Raw genomic sequence first — 16,467 nt, 5'->3', positions numbered from 1 at the left:
TATGGCAAAGGTAGGTAGGCAGTGTTGTGTAGCAATCCTTTCTTTCTTTAATGAAGCACAAATTTGATTTCAAGTTTTGCTTCTAACAATATGCAAATTTATCAAAACCATGGTACAGAGGACCTTGCCATAAAATATATAGAATGCCAAGATTTTTCCGGGTTTATTGATCTTTAAAGTTATTGGGAGGATGATATTGATTGTCAGCCAAGAAAAGTCGTGGACAGGGCTTATTTAAAAATAAAACAATAGAAAGCACAAGCTATACAAAGAAGATGCACCAGGAACTTGGAGAAGAATGGATAGTTTGAATGAGGAGCCAGGCTTCATTATAGTTAATTGATCATTCCAGCAATGATGCTCACCTTGGTTTTTAAATCAATGTGTCAGTAAACTCCATCAATCATTAAGAAAGCCAAACCATGAGAAGAAAGCTATTTTAGGAATTGATCAGGCACAAAACATTATTCCTTTAAGTTCAGCCTTCTCCATGAAGTCCTTTCTCACTTTTGATTTGCTGCCCAAATCACTCACTTTGGGATTTAATCATGCCTGGACCTATGTTGTTGTGTGTCTTTTGTGTGTTTATTTTTTTATTAGATTATAAAGTGCTTTGCATAAGAAGTGTGTCTTACTTTTTCATGCTGAACATGTGGTTCACCTAGCAGCATCCTCAGTTACAGGATGGTTACAGTAGCATGGGCAGTATAATACAGAAATTAAGAGAGTGTACCCTGGAGCCATACTACCTACATATATACCTTATCTCTGTGTAACCTTATACAAGTTATTTAACCTCTCTGAGAGTTAATTTTCTCAATAGAAAATGATTAGCAGTTAATATAAGTAAAAGTTTTAAAATAGTACCTGGTGTGCAGTAAGTTCTTTATTAGTCTTTGCTATCAATGATTGGAGAGTCTCCTAATATGAGGGGCTTGATTTGCCCTCTTGTGTTGCCTCCTGGTAGATGAGTAAACCTGGCACTGGGAATCCAACAGCTCTCTACTGGTAAACCCTCTGGTCACAATTACCCTAAGTGATGTTTCCTTAAGAGAAAGAAAAAATTTAGTCATAAGTACCTGAAAGTCCCATAACCTGTTCTATAAGGAGTACTTTCTTTCATACTTCCAGGAAGGAAGTTTTCGTCATTTTGTAGTTTATAAAGTTGACGCACCACTTTGGAGAGACTTGCTCTCTAAGAGTGAGGTCTGTTGTTTCATAATATGGTCAGCTCTGCTGAAGTGCTGGTTCAGTATTGCTTCTTGGACTGTGTCTTGTTCCAGCCATATAACGGCAGGGAAAGGGGTGGGCAGAGTGTGGGAACAATGGAGGCTAATCAATATTCATTGAAATTTACTATATGTTAAGTCTTTTGGTAGGAGCTTCCATTTGCAGTGTCATATGTAATTGTCACAGTTACTAGTCACATTTTACAACCAAAATATCCGAGATTCAGATAGTGTGTAACTTTCAAGATTATTTATACTGGTGGCTGCTTTTACATGTGGGTTCACCTTTAACCCTTCCAACACCTTTCCTCCATCTTTGTGATCCTTTTAGTTCTGCATGTAAGAAAGCAGATAATTCTTCCTTAGAAGATAACATACTGGTCCACCCATGAAGAATTTGATGTTCTCTTCTCAGTGTTTCTACTGTATTTTTATGCTGTTATTAAAGGGTTTGGGTATATAAACATATTTTAGGGTTGCCAGATTTAGCAAATAAAAATGCATACATGTCCCAAAAATTGCATGGGGCATACTTATACTAAAATATTATTTGTTGTTCACTTGAAATTTAAATTTAAATGGGCATCCTGTATTTTGTAAATATGTTCCTCCCTCCCCACTTTCTTCTCTCACTTCCTCCCCATATAGTTTCACTCCCATTTATTTGGAGGGTGAGGGTACCCCAGGGCTTCCCATAGTGCCTACATAAAAAGGTGCTCAAATGTTGAAAGGAAAGAAATAATTTCTATGGGATGTCAAATTACTTCAGTTAGTTGTGTGCTATGATATATTGGTGTCCATTATAAAAAAAAAAAAAACCTGGAGGCTGAACAACAGATAATCTCCAGAATTCACTAGGAGTTACACTTGAAAAAATGAAGCAATCATTATCTAGCAAATTCAATTGGTCAATATCAGATAAATTACTTTCCAAGGGTAGGTTTGAGGAACACAAATCATGTTGAGTTCTTTAGTTTCCATTTTCACTTCTGAAGAGCTTGGTCTCATAGAAGTGCGTCTATCCAAGCCTCTTCCTTAGACTCCCAAATGAAAGAATCCATATGTAACAGTTTATAACCTCAGTTATCAACTCATAGTGGTTTCTGTTTTGATTGGAATTCTCCTGTTAATGTCACCAATCTTTGTTCTTAGCCATCTCCTCTTTCCATCCCTGCCTTTAGCTTCTCAAAATGGATACAGGCTAACTGAAATGCAAAGACATTTTTTTCCAGAGAGTTTCTTCTTCATTTGTTTTTTGCTCATGAATCTCCAGCTGTGGTAAACAATTTGTGTTAAATTAGTGAAAACATGTACATCATTACATGTATCTAAATGCTTCTAAAAAATCATTTCTTTCTGCAATATAATGGCTAGTGTTAGAATTATATCCAAAATGGAAAATGACAGCATTTTTGGAAATAGGAGGTTTATTATTTTTATTTTTTAAATGTTTTCATGTGTCTCCTTTTAATCTTTTTGCATGTGTGCATATACATTCTTATTACTAAATTTGTATCATATGTTTTATCTATTGTTACATCATATCAGATAGTTAATTATCCTTTGAAATAATGTTGCTTGTGGCTATTAGTATTGCACCCATGTTACACTTTATTTTATTTTTTAAATATATTTTATTGATTTTTTACAGAGAGGAAGGGAGAGAGATAGAAAGTTAGAAACATCGATGAGAGAGAAACATCGATCAGCTGCCTCCTGCACACCTCCTACTGGGGATGTGCCCGCAACCAAGGTACATGCCCTTGACCGGAATCGAACATGGGACCTTTCAGTCCACAGGCCGACGCTCTATCCACTGAGCAAAACCGGTTACGGCCCATGTTACACTTTAACTAAATGTTTTCCTATTATAATTTATTGGAAGTAATGCTACAGTGAACATTCTTGCATTTTATATTTTTCTTTAAATGTACCATTGCGAGATAGTCCTAGGAGTAATGTTACTAAAATACAATAAATTTTAAATCTTCAGAGTTGTAACTTCCCCCATGATGAAATGAAATTGATAATTATTAAATCAATTTATAATTTCATTGATGGAAAATATTTTAAATAGACATTATCTTAAATAGACATCCTGCTGAGGACTTACAGATAAGCTCATCTGTGGAACTGTATTAGGCTTTTCTAAAAATAAAATTAGCTAATTTTGTGCAGCATTTACAGTCTTATTACTCTTAACAAAATTCAAAACTCCATTTTAAACCAACTAATGTAATAGCTGCTCTTCAGGGTAGAATAATAAAAGCTACTTACACAACTTGGAGGCTATAATTATGATGGGCTATGGCTCTAACTTCTATAGGAGAATGTGCTCTATCCTACCAAATGGAGAAAACTTCACAGCAAGGGTGGGGAACCGTTTTTTCTGCCAAGGTGATGCAGTTAGCTATTTGGATATTTATAACAGAATTCGAGGGCTATACAAAATTATCAACTTAAAAATTAACCTGTTAGAATCTGAACTCGGGGGAGAATCAAGATGGCAGCATAGGTAAACGCTGGTACTTGTCGCCTCCCATAACCACATCAAAATTACAATTAAAATACAGAACAGCCATCATTCAGAACCACTTGAAAACTGGCTGAATTTGCCAAAACCGGTTTGGCTCAGTGGATAGAGCGTCGGCCTGTGGACTCAAGGGTCCCGGGTTCGATTCCGGTCGAGGGCATGTACCTGGGTTGCGGGCACATCCCCAGTGGGAGGTGTGCAGGAGGCAGCTGATCGATGTTTCTCTCTCATCGATGTTTCTAGCTCTCTATCTCTCTCCCTTCCTCTCTGTAAAAAATCAATAAAATATATTTAAAAAAAAAGAAAACTAGCTGAATGAAAGTCCTACAACTAGAGAAGTAAAGAAGAAAGAACATCAAAACTTGCATGAGGGACAGAGGCAGGACGGGCTGGTCAACACCCATGTGTGGTGTGTTTTTAATTGGGATGGAAATCATCCCTGTGGAGGCCTCCTGTGAGGAGCAAGGGATCCCAGCCCAACACCAGACCCCTAGCCCAGGGCTCCATAACTGGGAAGAGAAGTCCCTGTAACTTCTAGCTGTAAAAACCAGCAGGGATTGTGGCTGAAGGAAACAGAGGCTGCTGGAGACTCAGGCAGTCCCTCTCAAAGAGCCGGAGCAGGTAATTACACAGCCCTGCTCATTCTAGTGGTAGCATTGGGGAAACCAGGGATCTAATGGGAGGAACTGGATTGTCTGGCATCAGGGCAGCAACTTTGGGGCAGCCTTCTCCTAGATAGGGGTGCTCATGGGGATCACTGGCAGAAATATCTGAACTTCCATCAGCAAAGCCCATACTGTTTGCTCTGCCCTGGTGATTCTCTGAGGCACTGCCCCATCCAACTTGCAGCCCCACCCAAGTTGTTTGCAGCAGCTTTTCCATATGAATGGCCTGTCCTGTCTCAGGCTTCAGACTTTGCTAAAGTCTCTCAAACAAGCAGCAGCTGGCATCAGCATGCCTCATACCTATCAATAAGATGCCCAAGACCAGGCTCTAGCAGCAGCCTGCCTTGCTACACAGCTGTAGCACCAGCCTGCCTTGCTTCATAGCTGGGCCTCGCCTGGGCACTTCCAAACCCAATACAAAGAGGAAGAATCTGCAGATTTCTCTGTAGCTCCTGCTGGGTGGGCCCAGGCAGTGGCTGACTTTGGACCTCCCTGAAGACCCAAAAGCCAGTGTACTCAGTGGTCAGTGTCAGACCATAGCAGATTATAACTCTACACATCCACAAGCAACACACTTAAGAGGCAGACTCAGTGAGCATCAAAGCCCCATTGAAACAAGTCCTGCTCCATACGGGTGTCTCCTGCACAGCAGCTCTTCCACTGTAGTTGCAGCTGATCCTCACAGCCAATTTGCCTGGATTTCAATTCCTCCCAGTGATACCAACAGGAATCAAGGCACAACTACAAGACTGTGCACACAGCTCACACAGGGGTGCACCTAGAGGTCCCATGTGACTAGGGAGACTGAGCTACTGGGCCCTACAGGACACCTACTACACAAAGCCACCCTACCAACTCCAGGAGACATAGCAGTTCTATCTAATACATAGAAACAAACACAGGGAAGCAGCCAAAATGAGGAGACAAAGAAACATGTCACAAATAAAAGAATGGAAGAAATATCCAGAAAGAGAAATAAATGAAATGGAAGAAAGCAAACTACTGGATTCAGAGTTTAAAGCAATGGTTATAAGGTTGCTCAAGTGTTGTGGTCCAACCCCAGCAGGTCCAGGGGTGCCCAAAGGTGTGGACAGAGTTGGCGAAGAAGGAATGACTCGGAGACAGCGTTCAGTTGATCAGCAGCCTAGCCAGGATCTCTAGCCATGATCTCCAGCCAGGTTCTGTCCAGGATCTCCAGCCAGGTTCTGTGTTTTATTGTCTTGTTACATCTGTATTTATACCAGTTGATTTTAATCCTATCAATTTCTATTCCAAAGGTTAGGGCATTTCTTATCTCCATTCCAGGGAGTAAAGATTTGTAGCTTAATCATAATTGTTCATAGTTAAAGTGATTAACTACCCACCTGGCACTTAGTTAAGGGGTTTTATTTCCTCCCTAACTTCAGGGAAAAATCCCTACCTGGGGAAACAACCTTTCTCAGAGAGGTGACCTTGGTTAAAACACATAGTGCCAAGAAGGGGAGCAAACATATTAAGAACAGTATGCCATATACGCAAGGTCCCTTGAAACATATGCTGTGCAGATGTTTCTTCCCTGCAGCGACTTTGTCAAGCAGCAAGGATGGACCAGCTTCTGGCACTCAAGGATCTTTATCAGAGCTTCAGTGGATTCAAAGAGAGCTTCAAGGGACTTAGTGAAACTTTCAAGGATTTTAGTGAGAATTTCAAAGACATGAAAAAGGACCAGTCAGAAATTAAGTATACACTAACTGAAAAAAAGAATAATTTACAGGGCCCTAGCTGGTTTTGCTCAGTGGATAGAGCATCAGCCTGTGCACTGAAAGGTCCTGGGTTTGATTCCAGTCAAAGGCTCATGCCTGGGTTTCAGGGTGGGGCATGAAAGAGGCAGCCAATCAATGACTCTCTCTCATTATCGATGTTTCTATCTTTCTCTCCGTCTCCCTTCCTCTCTGAAATCAATAAAAATATATATGTATTTTAAAAGATTCCTTGTTCAGCCACTGTGTGATTTTGGACAAGTTACATAACCGCTCTGAGTTTTAGTTTTATAAGAGGGACTATCATTCACATATAGAAATTTTTTGATATTTGCAATATCAAAAAATATTTGATATTTTGATAGTAAAACAAAGACTTATATTTTTGATATTTATTTTATATATTTAAATGCCATTTAACAAAGACAAATCAACCAAAAAAATGAGTTCGCGTGTCACCTCTGACACGCGTGTCATAGGTTCGCCATCACTGCTCTGGGACAACTTCAAGCATGCCAACATTCGCATTATCGGGGAGAGAGAGAGCAAGATATTGAAAACCTATTTGAAGAAATAATGACAATAAAGTTCCCTTACCTGTGAATGAAATAGACTTACAAGTCCAAGAAGGTTAGAAGGTCCCAAACAAGAGGAACCCAAAGAAGCCCACACCAAGACACATCACAATTAAAATGCCAAAGGTTAAAGACAAAGAGAAAATCTTAAAAGCATAAAGAGAAAAGCAGTTAGTTACCTACAAGGGGGCACCCATATAACTGCCAGCTGATTTCTTAAGAGAAATTTTTCAGGCCAGAAGGGAATGGTAAAAAATACTCAAAGGGATAAATAGCAAGGACATACAACCAAGATTACCCAGAAAAGCTATTATTTAGAATTGAAGGTTAGATAAAGAGCTTCACAGACAAGAAAAAGCTAAAGCAGTTCATTATCACCAAACCATTATTACTTAAAATGTTGAAGGGTATACTTCAAAAAAAGCAGGAGGAAGAAGGATGTAGAGGAGGAGGAGGAGGAAGAGGAAGAGAAGAAGAAGGGAAAAATGAACAATAAAATGGCAATAAATACATATCTATCAACAATTGAGTATAAAAATAAAAATAAATGAACAAGGACTCTAATGAACAAAATAAACTGATGAATAAAATAGAATCAGAGGTATGGAAACATGGAACAGGCTGACGAATCTCAGAGAAAAGGGGGAGGCAGAGATTAATCAAAGATATTATAAGAATATATGCATTACCTGTGTACACAGACAATAGGGTGGTGAAGGCTTGGGGTGGGATAGGAGCTGGGTAGAGGTGGGCAATGGGGTGGGGGAAAGAACACCTGTAATATCTCAGCAATAAAGATTAAAAAAAATAGCCTACTATATTTTGTCAAACATTGAATTAACTCAACGCTAATGCCTTGGCAGGGCCAGACCAAATGATTTCACAGGCTGGACGTTTCCCACTCCTGCTTTACAGAAAAAGCATTTATTTGAAAGAAAATGAGTTAATTTCTAATACATTTACATTTGCTTTCAAATTGTTAATATCTCTGGTCTCCCTCAGAGGATGTTAACTAGCAAGTAAGCAAGCAAACTCCCATAAGCACAAAGTCTCCAGATACAGTTTCCATTAGCTTATATTGCCCAGATGTCAGGGGTGTATGAGACATTAAGAAAGGAAAAATGGGTGCAGAGGATGGAAGCAGGTTTCTACATGGAGTCTTGCTAATATTGTTGTGAAAATATTTCTTTCTCAAGGAATTTTGCCTCTCTTATATCCATGCTTTCCAGGTAAACATCCCCCAAACCTCCAGTTACTTTTTAGTCACCTGTAGACTGCTCTAAGTCATGATATGAACACAGTACAAAAAGCAGAAGATATCACATGGATAGAAAGTGCCAGAACCAAACCTGGGCACGATGTGCCTCTGCAATGTTTATGGTTTGTGTGACTGGTAACTACTTCCACCCCAGGCATAGTTCTGTATATGTTTCTGTGGATGCGTGCGGGGTGTGGGATGGAGGGAAGATCTACATCAGAATGATCTGCTTCCCTCCTTTGCAGTTACAGAAATTATTGGAAGTACTTCACAGGTTCCAGATGAAACAAAAGTATCTTGCATTTATAGAGGCTGTGCTGTCACAGAGGACCATAAATGATCCTTAAAGCAATACTATTTGGTTAAGGTAGGGGCATCTCTTTTTTTCTCATAAGAAACTGAGTCTCAGAGGAGTCAAAACTTTGCCAAAAGCCACACATCTCATAGAATATGGCTGCTCAATATCTTACTTTCCACTCCTAGTCATTAGTGGAGCAAAAGACCATTCTTCTGTAACTGCTGTTTTTCTTTTTCATTTCTTTAAATAGAATTTTTATTGAATTTATTGGGGTGACATCAGTTAATAAAATTATATAGGTTTTTAGGTGTACAATTCTATAATACATCATCTGTATATTCTATTGTGTGTTCACCATCCAAAGTCAAGTCTCTTTACATGACCATTTATCCCCGCTATACCTTTTTCTACCTCCCCCATCCCCCTTCCCTTTGGTAATCACTGTACTGTTGTTTTTCTCTTCCCAGCCCTCTCTGTCTTTTCTCTATTTTACTGACCACACACCTTTACTTCACTTTGCTGATCCTGGCAGACAGCCAGTCCTGTTTAACAATGAAACTCATTTTACTCACAGGTTCTTTTGCCTATGGTGTCAGTGAGGCATCTTTCTAGACTAGTCCTGGATGTAAATAGAGTATCTTTTTTGCACAAGGAATTTTGGCACATTTCCTTTTCCTTATCCTATTGTAGTGAGGAAAAGCAAAAGACAGTTTACCTTCTCAAGGCCACCACATATTGCTAACTTCCTGACCACTGACATTGGGATTTTCCTTACTTTAGTCTTGTCTTACAGTATACATCATATAAAAGTAGAAGTTTGGTAGGTACTCACAGATAATGCAGCATTTGAATAAAATAGAGCGCCTTTCCCTAAACCTTGAGTGATTAGCTGCCAAGGCTCCCTGGCTAGTGCTTCATTAACCTTTATGTAACTAATTATTCTTACCTAATCAACTCACAAAAATGATTAAGAAAACCTTTTTTGCTTTTAAGGATTGTTTTTTTTTTCTTCTTCTCATGTTTGGAGCTCCCATATACATCTGATATGCTGAAGCAACCTTTCTCCCCTTCAGCTTTGCCTTATAGAAATATGATTACTTAATATACTTTATAAAGATTCAAAGCCTCTATCTAAATATCATCTCTAAGTTATAACTTTTTCCATTCATTATATTGTAGCATATTAAATTTATATACCTAGTAGAATTTCAATTAATGTTTGGATCCGGATTTCTCAAGATGGATATAATAATTTTACAGTGCATAAGGGAAAGTGTCTATCAAGGTGAGAGTTGGGAGAGACTAAGGGGATGATGAATCAGTAGAAAGTCTAGTGGATGGAGTGCCTCTGCTGGACTTCAATCTATACTCCTGGAGTCTAAAATTTTTGTCTTTCTTAGGAAATTGATCTGTATTCCTGACTAAATAGCAATCATGGTATGAGTATTTCCCCTTCAACATTTGTACAGTAAGTCCTCACTTAACACAGGTAATAGGATCTGCAACTTTAAGCAAAATGACGTTTAATGAAACCAATTTTACCATAGGCTAATTGATATATACAAGAGTCAAATTACTTTTTCACTGTTATAATAATTTTATTTTGCATTTTTTCAGAAGTCTATGAATGATTTTTAAAAAGCACCGCCTTACTCCATGTGTGTCTGATAATTGTTAAAGCAGGCCATGAGTATGTCAACAGCTTGAGCATCGGTATCTTGTGAGGATTTCACACTAACCAGCCACACACCAAAGAGCTTGGCAGCTTTTCTATCTTGTTTTTAATACAATGGTATACCCACTCTGATGTTAAACTGGTTCAGTCAAATTTCCACCACACACTTTGCAAAATCAGTGGTGATTAGCAAGTTAGTGAGCTTTGGCATGGAGCTGTGCTCACTTGCCAGTGACAGCCTGGAAGTCGGTTTAGATGCTGGCAACAGAGCATGGAGAATGACAAGTTTCACACTGTAAGAAAGAGTCGGGTATCTTTTTCCAGGATTATGTTGGGTGATTGGCACATGTGACAGGTGAAGTATTCCTTAATATATCTTCTTTTTTTAAAAAAATTTATCTTATTGTTGAAATTATTATAGATGTCCCTTCCTCTTTCCCCATTGACCCACTCCACCCTGCTCCTGCCCCCTCCCCAAATCTTCCCTGCACTATTGTCTGTCCATGGGCTATGCATATATGCATATAAGTTAATTGGTTAATCTCTTCTTACCTCCCTTGCCTCTGAAATACTTCAGTCTGCTCCGTGCTTCAATGTCTCTGGATCTTTTTTGTTCATCAGGTTATTTTGTTCATTAGATTTCACATATAGTAGTAAGTGAGATCATGTGATACTTGTCTTTCTCTGACTCCTTGTTTTACTTAGCATAATATTCTTCAGATCTCTAAGGGTAAGAGATGCTTCCTTTTCACAGCTGCATAGTATTCCATTGTCTAAATGTACCACAGTTTTTAAACCCATTCATCTACTGATGGGCACTTGGGCTGTTTCCAGATCTTAGCTATTGTAAACTGTGCTACTATGAACATAGGGTGCATATCTTCTTTCTGATTGGTATTTCTTAGGATATATTCCTAGAAGTGGGGTTGTTGGATCAAATAGTTCCATTTTTAATTTTTTTGAGGAAACTCCACCCCATTATCCATAGTGGTTATACCAGTTTGCATTCCTACCAGCAGTGAACTAGGGTTCCTTTTTCTCCACATCCTTGCTAGCACTTGTTGTTCACTGATTTATTAGTGGTGGCCATCTTGGCTGGCTTGAAGTGGTACCTCATTATCATTTTAATTTGCATCTCTCTGATAATTAGTGCTGTTGAGAACTTTTTTACACGTTTCTTAGCCATGTAGCCTTTCTGGAGAAGTATATATTCAGGTCGTCTGCCCAGTTTTTTTTGTTTTTTTTATTGGATTGTTTGTCTTCCTTTTGTTAAGTTGTATGAGTACATTATACATTTTGGAAAATAACCCCTTATCAGATGTATCATTGGCACATATGTTCTCCCCTACAGTGGGTACCCTTTTCATTTTGATGCTGATTTCTTTTGCTGTGCAAAAGCTTTTTCTTTGGATATGGTTCCATTTGTTTGTATTTTCCTTTGTTTCTCTTGCCCTAGAAATTGTATCAGTGAAAATTCTGCTACATGAGATGTCTGATATTTTGCTGTCTATGTTTTCTTCTTGGATTTTTATGGTTTCCAGACTTACATTGAAGTCTTTTACCCATTTTTAGTTTATTCTTGTGTATGGTATAATTTGGTGGCCTAGTTTCTTTATTATATTTTTTGGCATGTATCGGTCCTATATTCCCAACACCACTTATTGAAGAGACTGTCTTTACTCCATTGTATGTCCTTGCCTCCTTTGTCAAATATTAATAGAGCATAATGGCTTGGATCGATTTCTGGGATCTCTGTTCTGTTCCATTGATCTATTTACCTGTTCTTGTGCCAGTACAAGGCTGTTATGATTACAGTGGCTTTGTAGTATAACTTGATATCTGGTATTGTGGTCCCTGCAACTTTGTTCTTCTTTTTCAAGATTGCTTAAGCTATTCTGGGTCTTTTTTGGTTCCATATAAATTTTTGGAGTGTTTATTCTATGATATTTTGATAGGGATTGCATTGATTCTATAGATTGCTTTGGGTAGTATGGACATTTAAATGATATTAATTCTATCAATCCATGAACACGATATATTCTTCCACTTGTTTGTATTTTTTTCTATCTCTTTTTTCAAAGTTCTGTATTTTTCCAGGTAAAGGTCTTTTACCGCCTTGATTAAGTTTATTTTTAGGTATCTTAATTTTTTTCGTTACAATGGTAAATGGGATTGTGTTTTTACTTTCTTTTTTATTGGTGTATAAAAACGCCATCAAATTCTGGGTGATAATTTTGTATCCTGTTACATTGCCAAATTCATTTATTAAACCTAATAGTGTTTTGGCAGAGTCGTTTGGCTTTTCTATGTACAATATCATGTCATCTGCGAATAATGACAGTTTTACATCCTCCTTTTCAATTTGAATGCCTTTTATTTTCTCTCCTTGTCTGATCACTGTGTCTAGGATTTCAAGTACTATGTTGATTAAGAGAGGTGAAAGTAGCCCAGCTGGTGAGGCTTGGTGGTTGAGGGTTAACCCATGAACCACGAGGTCACAGTTTGATTCCATGTCAGGGCACAGCCTCCAGGTTGTGGGCATGCAGGAGGCAGCCAATCAATGATTATCTCTCATCATTGATGTTTCTACATCTCCTTTCCTCTAACTTCCTCTTTGTGAAATCAATATAAACATATTTTTAACAATTTAAAAAGTGGTGAAAGTGGACAACCCTGTTTTGTTCCTGTTCTTAGGAGAAATAGTTTTAGTTTTTGCCCATTGAGTATGATGTTAGCTATAGGTTTGTCATAAAATGGTAAGGCTTTTATTATGTTAAGGTATGATCCCTCAATTCCCACTTTGCTGAGAGTTTTTATCAAAAATGGGTGCTGGATTTTGTCAAAAGTTTTTTTCTGGGTCTACTGATCATGTGATTTTTGTCTTTTGATTTGTTTATGTGGTGTATCACATTTATTGATTTGCAAATATTGTACTAGCCTTGCATCCCTGAAATAAATCCCACCTGGTCATGGTGTATGATCTCTCTAATGTAATGCTGGATCCGAATTGCTAATGTTTTTGTTGAGGATTTCAGCATTTATGCTCATCTGTGATATTGGCCTGTAATTTTCTTTTTTTGTAGTGGTTTTGGAAATAGAATAATGCTGGCTTTTGTAGAAAGAGCTTGGAAGTGTTTCTTCCTCTTATATTTCTTAGAATAGTTGGAGGAGGATAGGTGTTAGTTTTTCTTTGAATGCTTGGTAAAACTCCCTTGTGAAGCCATCGGGACCAGGGCTTTTGATTGTTGGGAATTTTCTATTTTTTAATTATTGCTTCAATTATATCAGTTATTATTATCCTGTTCACGTTTTCTGCTTCCTCCTGATCCAGTTTTGGAAGATAGTATTTTTCTAGGAATTTGTTCATTTCATCCACATTGTTCAGCTTGTTGGCTAGTTGTTCATACTATTTTCTTATAATCCTTTGTATTTCTGTGGTATCAGTTGTTATTTCACCTCTTTCATTTCTGATTTTATTTACTGGGTCCTCTCTCTTTGATTCTTGATGAGTCTGGCTAATGGTTTATCAATTTTGTTTATCCTTTCAAAGAATCACCTAAAGTTTAATTGATCTTTTGTATTGTTTTTCAGTCTCTATGTCATTTATTTCTGCTCTAGTCTTTATTATTTCCTTCCTTTTACTTACCCTGGGCTTTTCTTTTTGTGCACTTTCTAGTTCTTTAAGTTGTAGGGTTAGATAGTTTGTTAGAAATTTTTCTTTTTTTCTTGAGGTAGGCCTGTACATGCTATGAACTTCCTCCTCAGAACTGCATTGTGTGTCCCGTACATTTTGGGTTGTTGTATGTTCATTTTCATTTGTTTCCAGGAAGTTTTTTTATTTCTTTCTTGAATTCATTGGTAACCCATTCAGTGTTTAATAACATACTACTTAGTCTCCCTGTGCTTGAATGTTTACACTTTATCCACTGAGCCAAACTGGTTAGGGCTACTATGTGTCCTTTTTAAAAATGATATTTTACTGAAAGAAATGATAGGCTTCTTAAGTGAAGGTAATTTTAGGCTGCTGTGTTTTTTGTTGTTTGTTTCTAAATATATTTTTATTGATTTCAGAGAGGAAGGGAAAGGAAGAGAAAGACAGAAACATCAGTTATGAGAGAGAATCGTTGACTGGATACGCCTCCTGCATGCCCCACACTGAGGATTGAGCTGCAACTCTGGCATCAGCCCTGACTGGGAATGGAGCCATGATATCTGGGTTCATAGGTCAATGCTAATCCACTGAGCCACATTGGCCAGACCCAATTTTTTTTTCATTTCCATTTGCTTGAAAAATTTTTTTCCAGCCCTTCACTTTTATCCTGTGCGAGTCTTTTGTTCTGAGGTGGGTCTCTTTTAGACAGCATATATTTGGGCCATGTTTTCTTATTCATTCAGCTACCCTATGTCTTTTGATTGAAGCTTTTCAGACATTTACACATATGATTATTATTGATAGGTAGTTATTTGCTGCCATTTTTATACTTTATGCCTGTGTTCCTCTCTCTTTATTTCTTCTTCTTATAACAGACCCTTTAGCATTCCTTGCAGTGTTGGTTTAATGGTAGTAAACTCTTTTAGCCTTTTTTTTTGGTCTGAGAAGCTCTTTATTTCTCTTTCCATTTTGAATGATAGCCTTGCTGTATAGAGTAGCCTTGGATTCAGTCCCTTGCTTTTCATTACCTTGTATACTTCATACTACTCTCTGCTGGCTTGTAGTATTTCTATTGAGATATCAGCTGACATTCTAATGGGAGCTCTCCTGTAGGTAATTTTCTGTCTCTCTTGCAGCCTTTAATATTCTTTCTTTGTCTTTAATGTTTGCTATTTTAATTATTATGTGACTAGGTGTGAGTCATTTGGGGTTCATTTTTATTGGGATTCTCTGTATTTCCTGAACTTGAGTGACTTTTTCCTTCATCAGGTTAGGGAGATTTTCTGTCATTATTCCTTCAAGCAGGGTCTCTATCCATTTCTCAGATTCTTCTCCTTCTGGAATCCCTATGATGTTGATGCTGTTATGTTTCATGTTGTGCCCAAATTCTCTTACATTCTCCTCCTGCTTTTTAATTTATTTTTTCCAATTGCTCTGAATGGTTGTTTTTATATACCTTATCTTGTAATTGCTGATTCGGTACTCAGCTTCTTTTAGTCTACTGTTGATTCCTTCCAGGGTAATTTTAATTTCAGCTATGCCATTCTTCATTTCCATTTGATTTTTATCCATTGTTTCTACCTCCTTTTTATGCTGGTGTAGTTCTCATTGTGCTCCATAAAGTTATTATTAAGTTGCTTATAGTTCTCACTAAGTTATTTGGGCACCCTTGTGACCATTACTTTGAATCTTTATCTGACAAATTGCTTGCCTCTATTTCATTTAGCTCCTTTTTGGGGGGTAATTCTTCATTTTATTTCATTTGGAGATTGTTTCTTTGTCTCCCCGTTTTTGCTGTCCCTTTGTATTTGCTTCTATGTATTAGATAAAACTGCTATGCCTCCATGTATTTGTGGCGTGGTCTTATGTAGTAGGTATTTTGTGGGACCCAGTAGTGTAGTATCTTAGATCTACTAAGCTGGGTGCTTTAGAAATTCACCTTGGTTAAATTATTTGGGGTCTCCTGTTGTAATTGGGTTTTGAATGTTGTTATCCTGGTTGTGGATGGTATCTCCTCTCAGGCTGGATGAATGCAAGGCTCACCCTGACTGCATCTTGTGAGCTGTTGTGTTGGGGCTGACAGAACACAACAAAATACAACAAAACAAAAATGTACACAGGACCCCTACAACAATAACAAAATAAACCACCAATAGAGAGAGAATTCGAAAAGAGAAAAGAGAACAAGAATGATAGAATAAAATAAAAATAATATGAGGAGTAAAATGAAGGAAGAAAAAGGCATATGAAGGGGCAGAGGTGAAATAAAGAAGATAAGGATAAATAGGGGAAGGAAAATGGTATAAAATAAGAGGGGAAGAAAAAAAATTTTTAAAGGAAAATAGAAGAGAAAGTATGAGAAAAAGAAAAACAATAGAATAGGAAAAGAGAAAAGAAAAGTAGATATATGAAAGAAACAATAGAGACTAAAATGATAAATCAATACAGAAGATAGATAATTTAAAAGAGAAAAAAAAGTAAAGTGGTGTTCATCTCAGCAGAGTTTCATGTCTCCTAGGACCTCCCTTTGGATTCATTCTCTGATGACTGTGGCTGACTGCTTTGTCTACCAATTCTGTACTCCCTGGGAGGTACCTAGGTGCTAACCACTGTCAGAAACTGTCCTCCTTTAGCTTTCAGCAACCTGTTTGAAGCTCCAAGTGATTCACATTTTGTGTCTGTCTCCACAGGACTTGGTAGTGCAAGGGAGAGGCCAGACTGCACTCTAAGGCCTGTTTGTTAGTAGCACAGTGCCTAAGGCTGGGTCATCAAACTTCCCAGGTTCCATGGGCTCCTCCTCAACCTGCCTTCACCTGCCAGCCAGCTGTCAATCTTTTTTTTTT

The sequence above is a fragment of the Myotis davidii genome, unplaced genomic scaffold (assembly GCF_000327345.1).
Source record: "Myotis davidii unplaced genomic scaffold, ASM32734v1 scaffold1270, whole genome shotgun sequence".
NCBI classification, from domain to species: Eukaryota; Metazoa; Chordata; class Mammalia; order Chiroptera; family Vespertilionidae; genus Myotis; species Myotis davidii.
Note: the sequence above shows the minus strand (reverse complement) of the source record.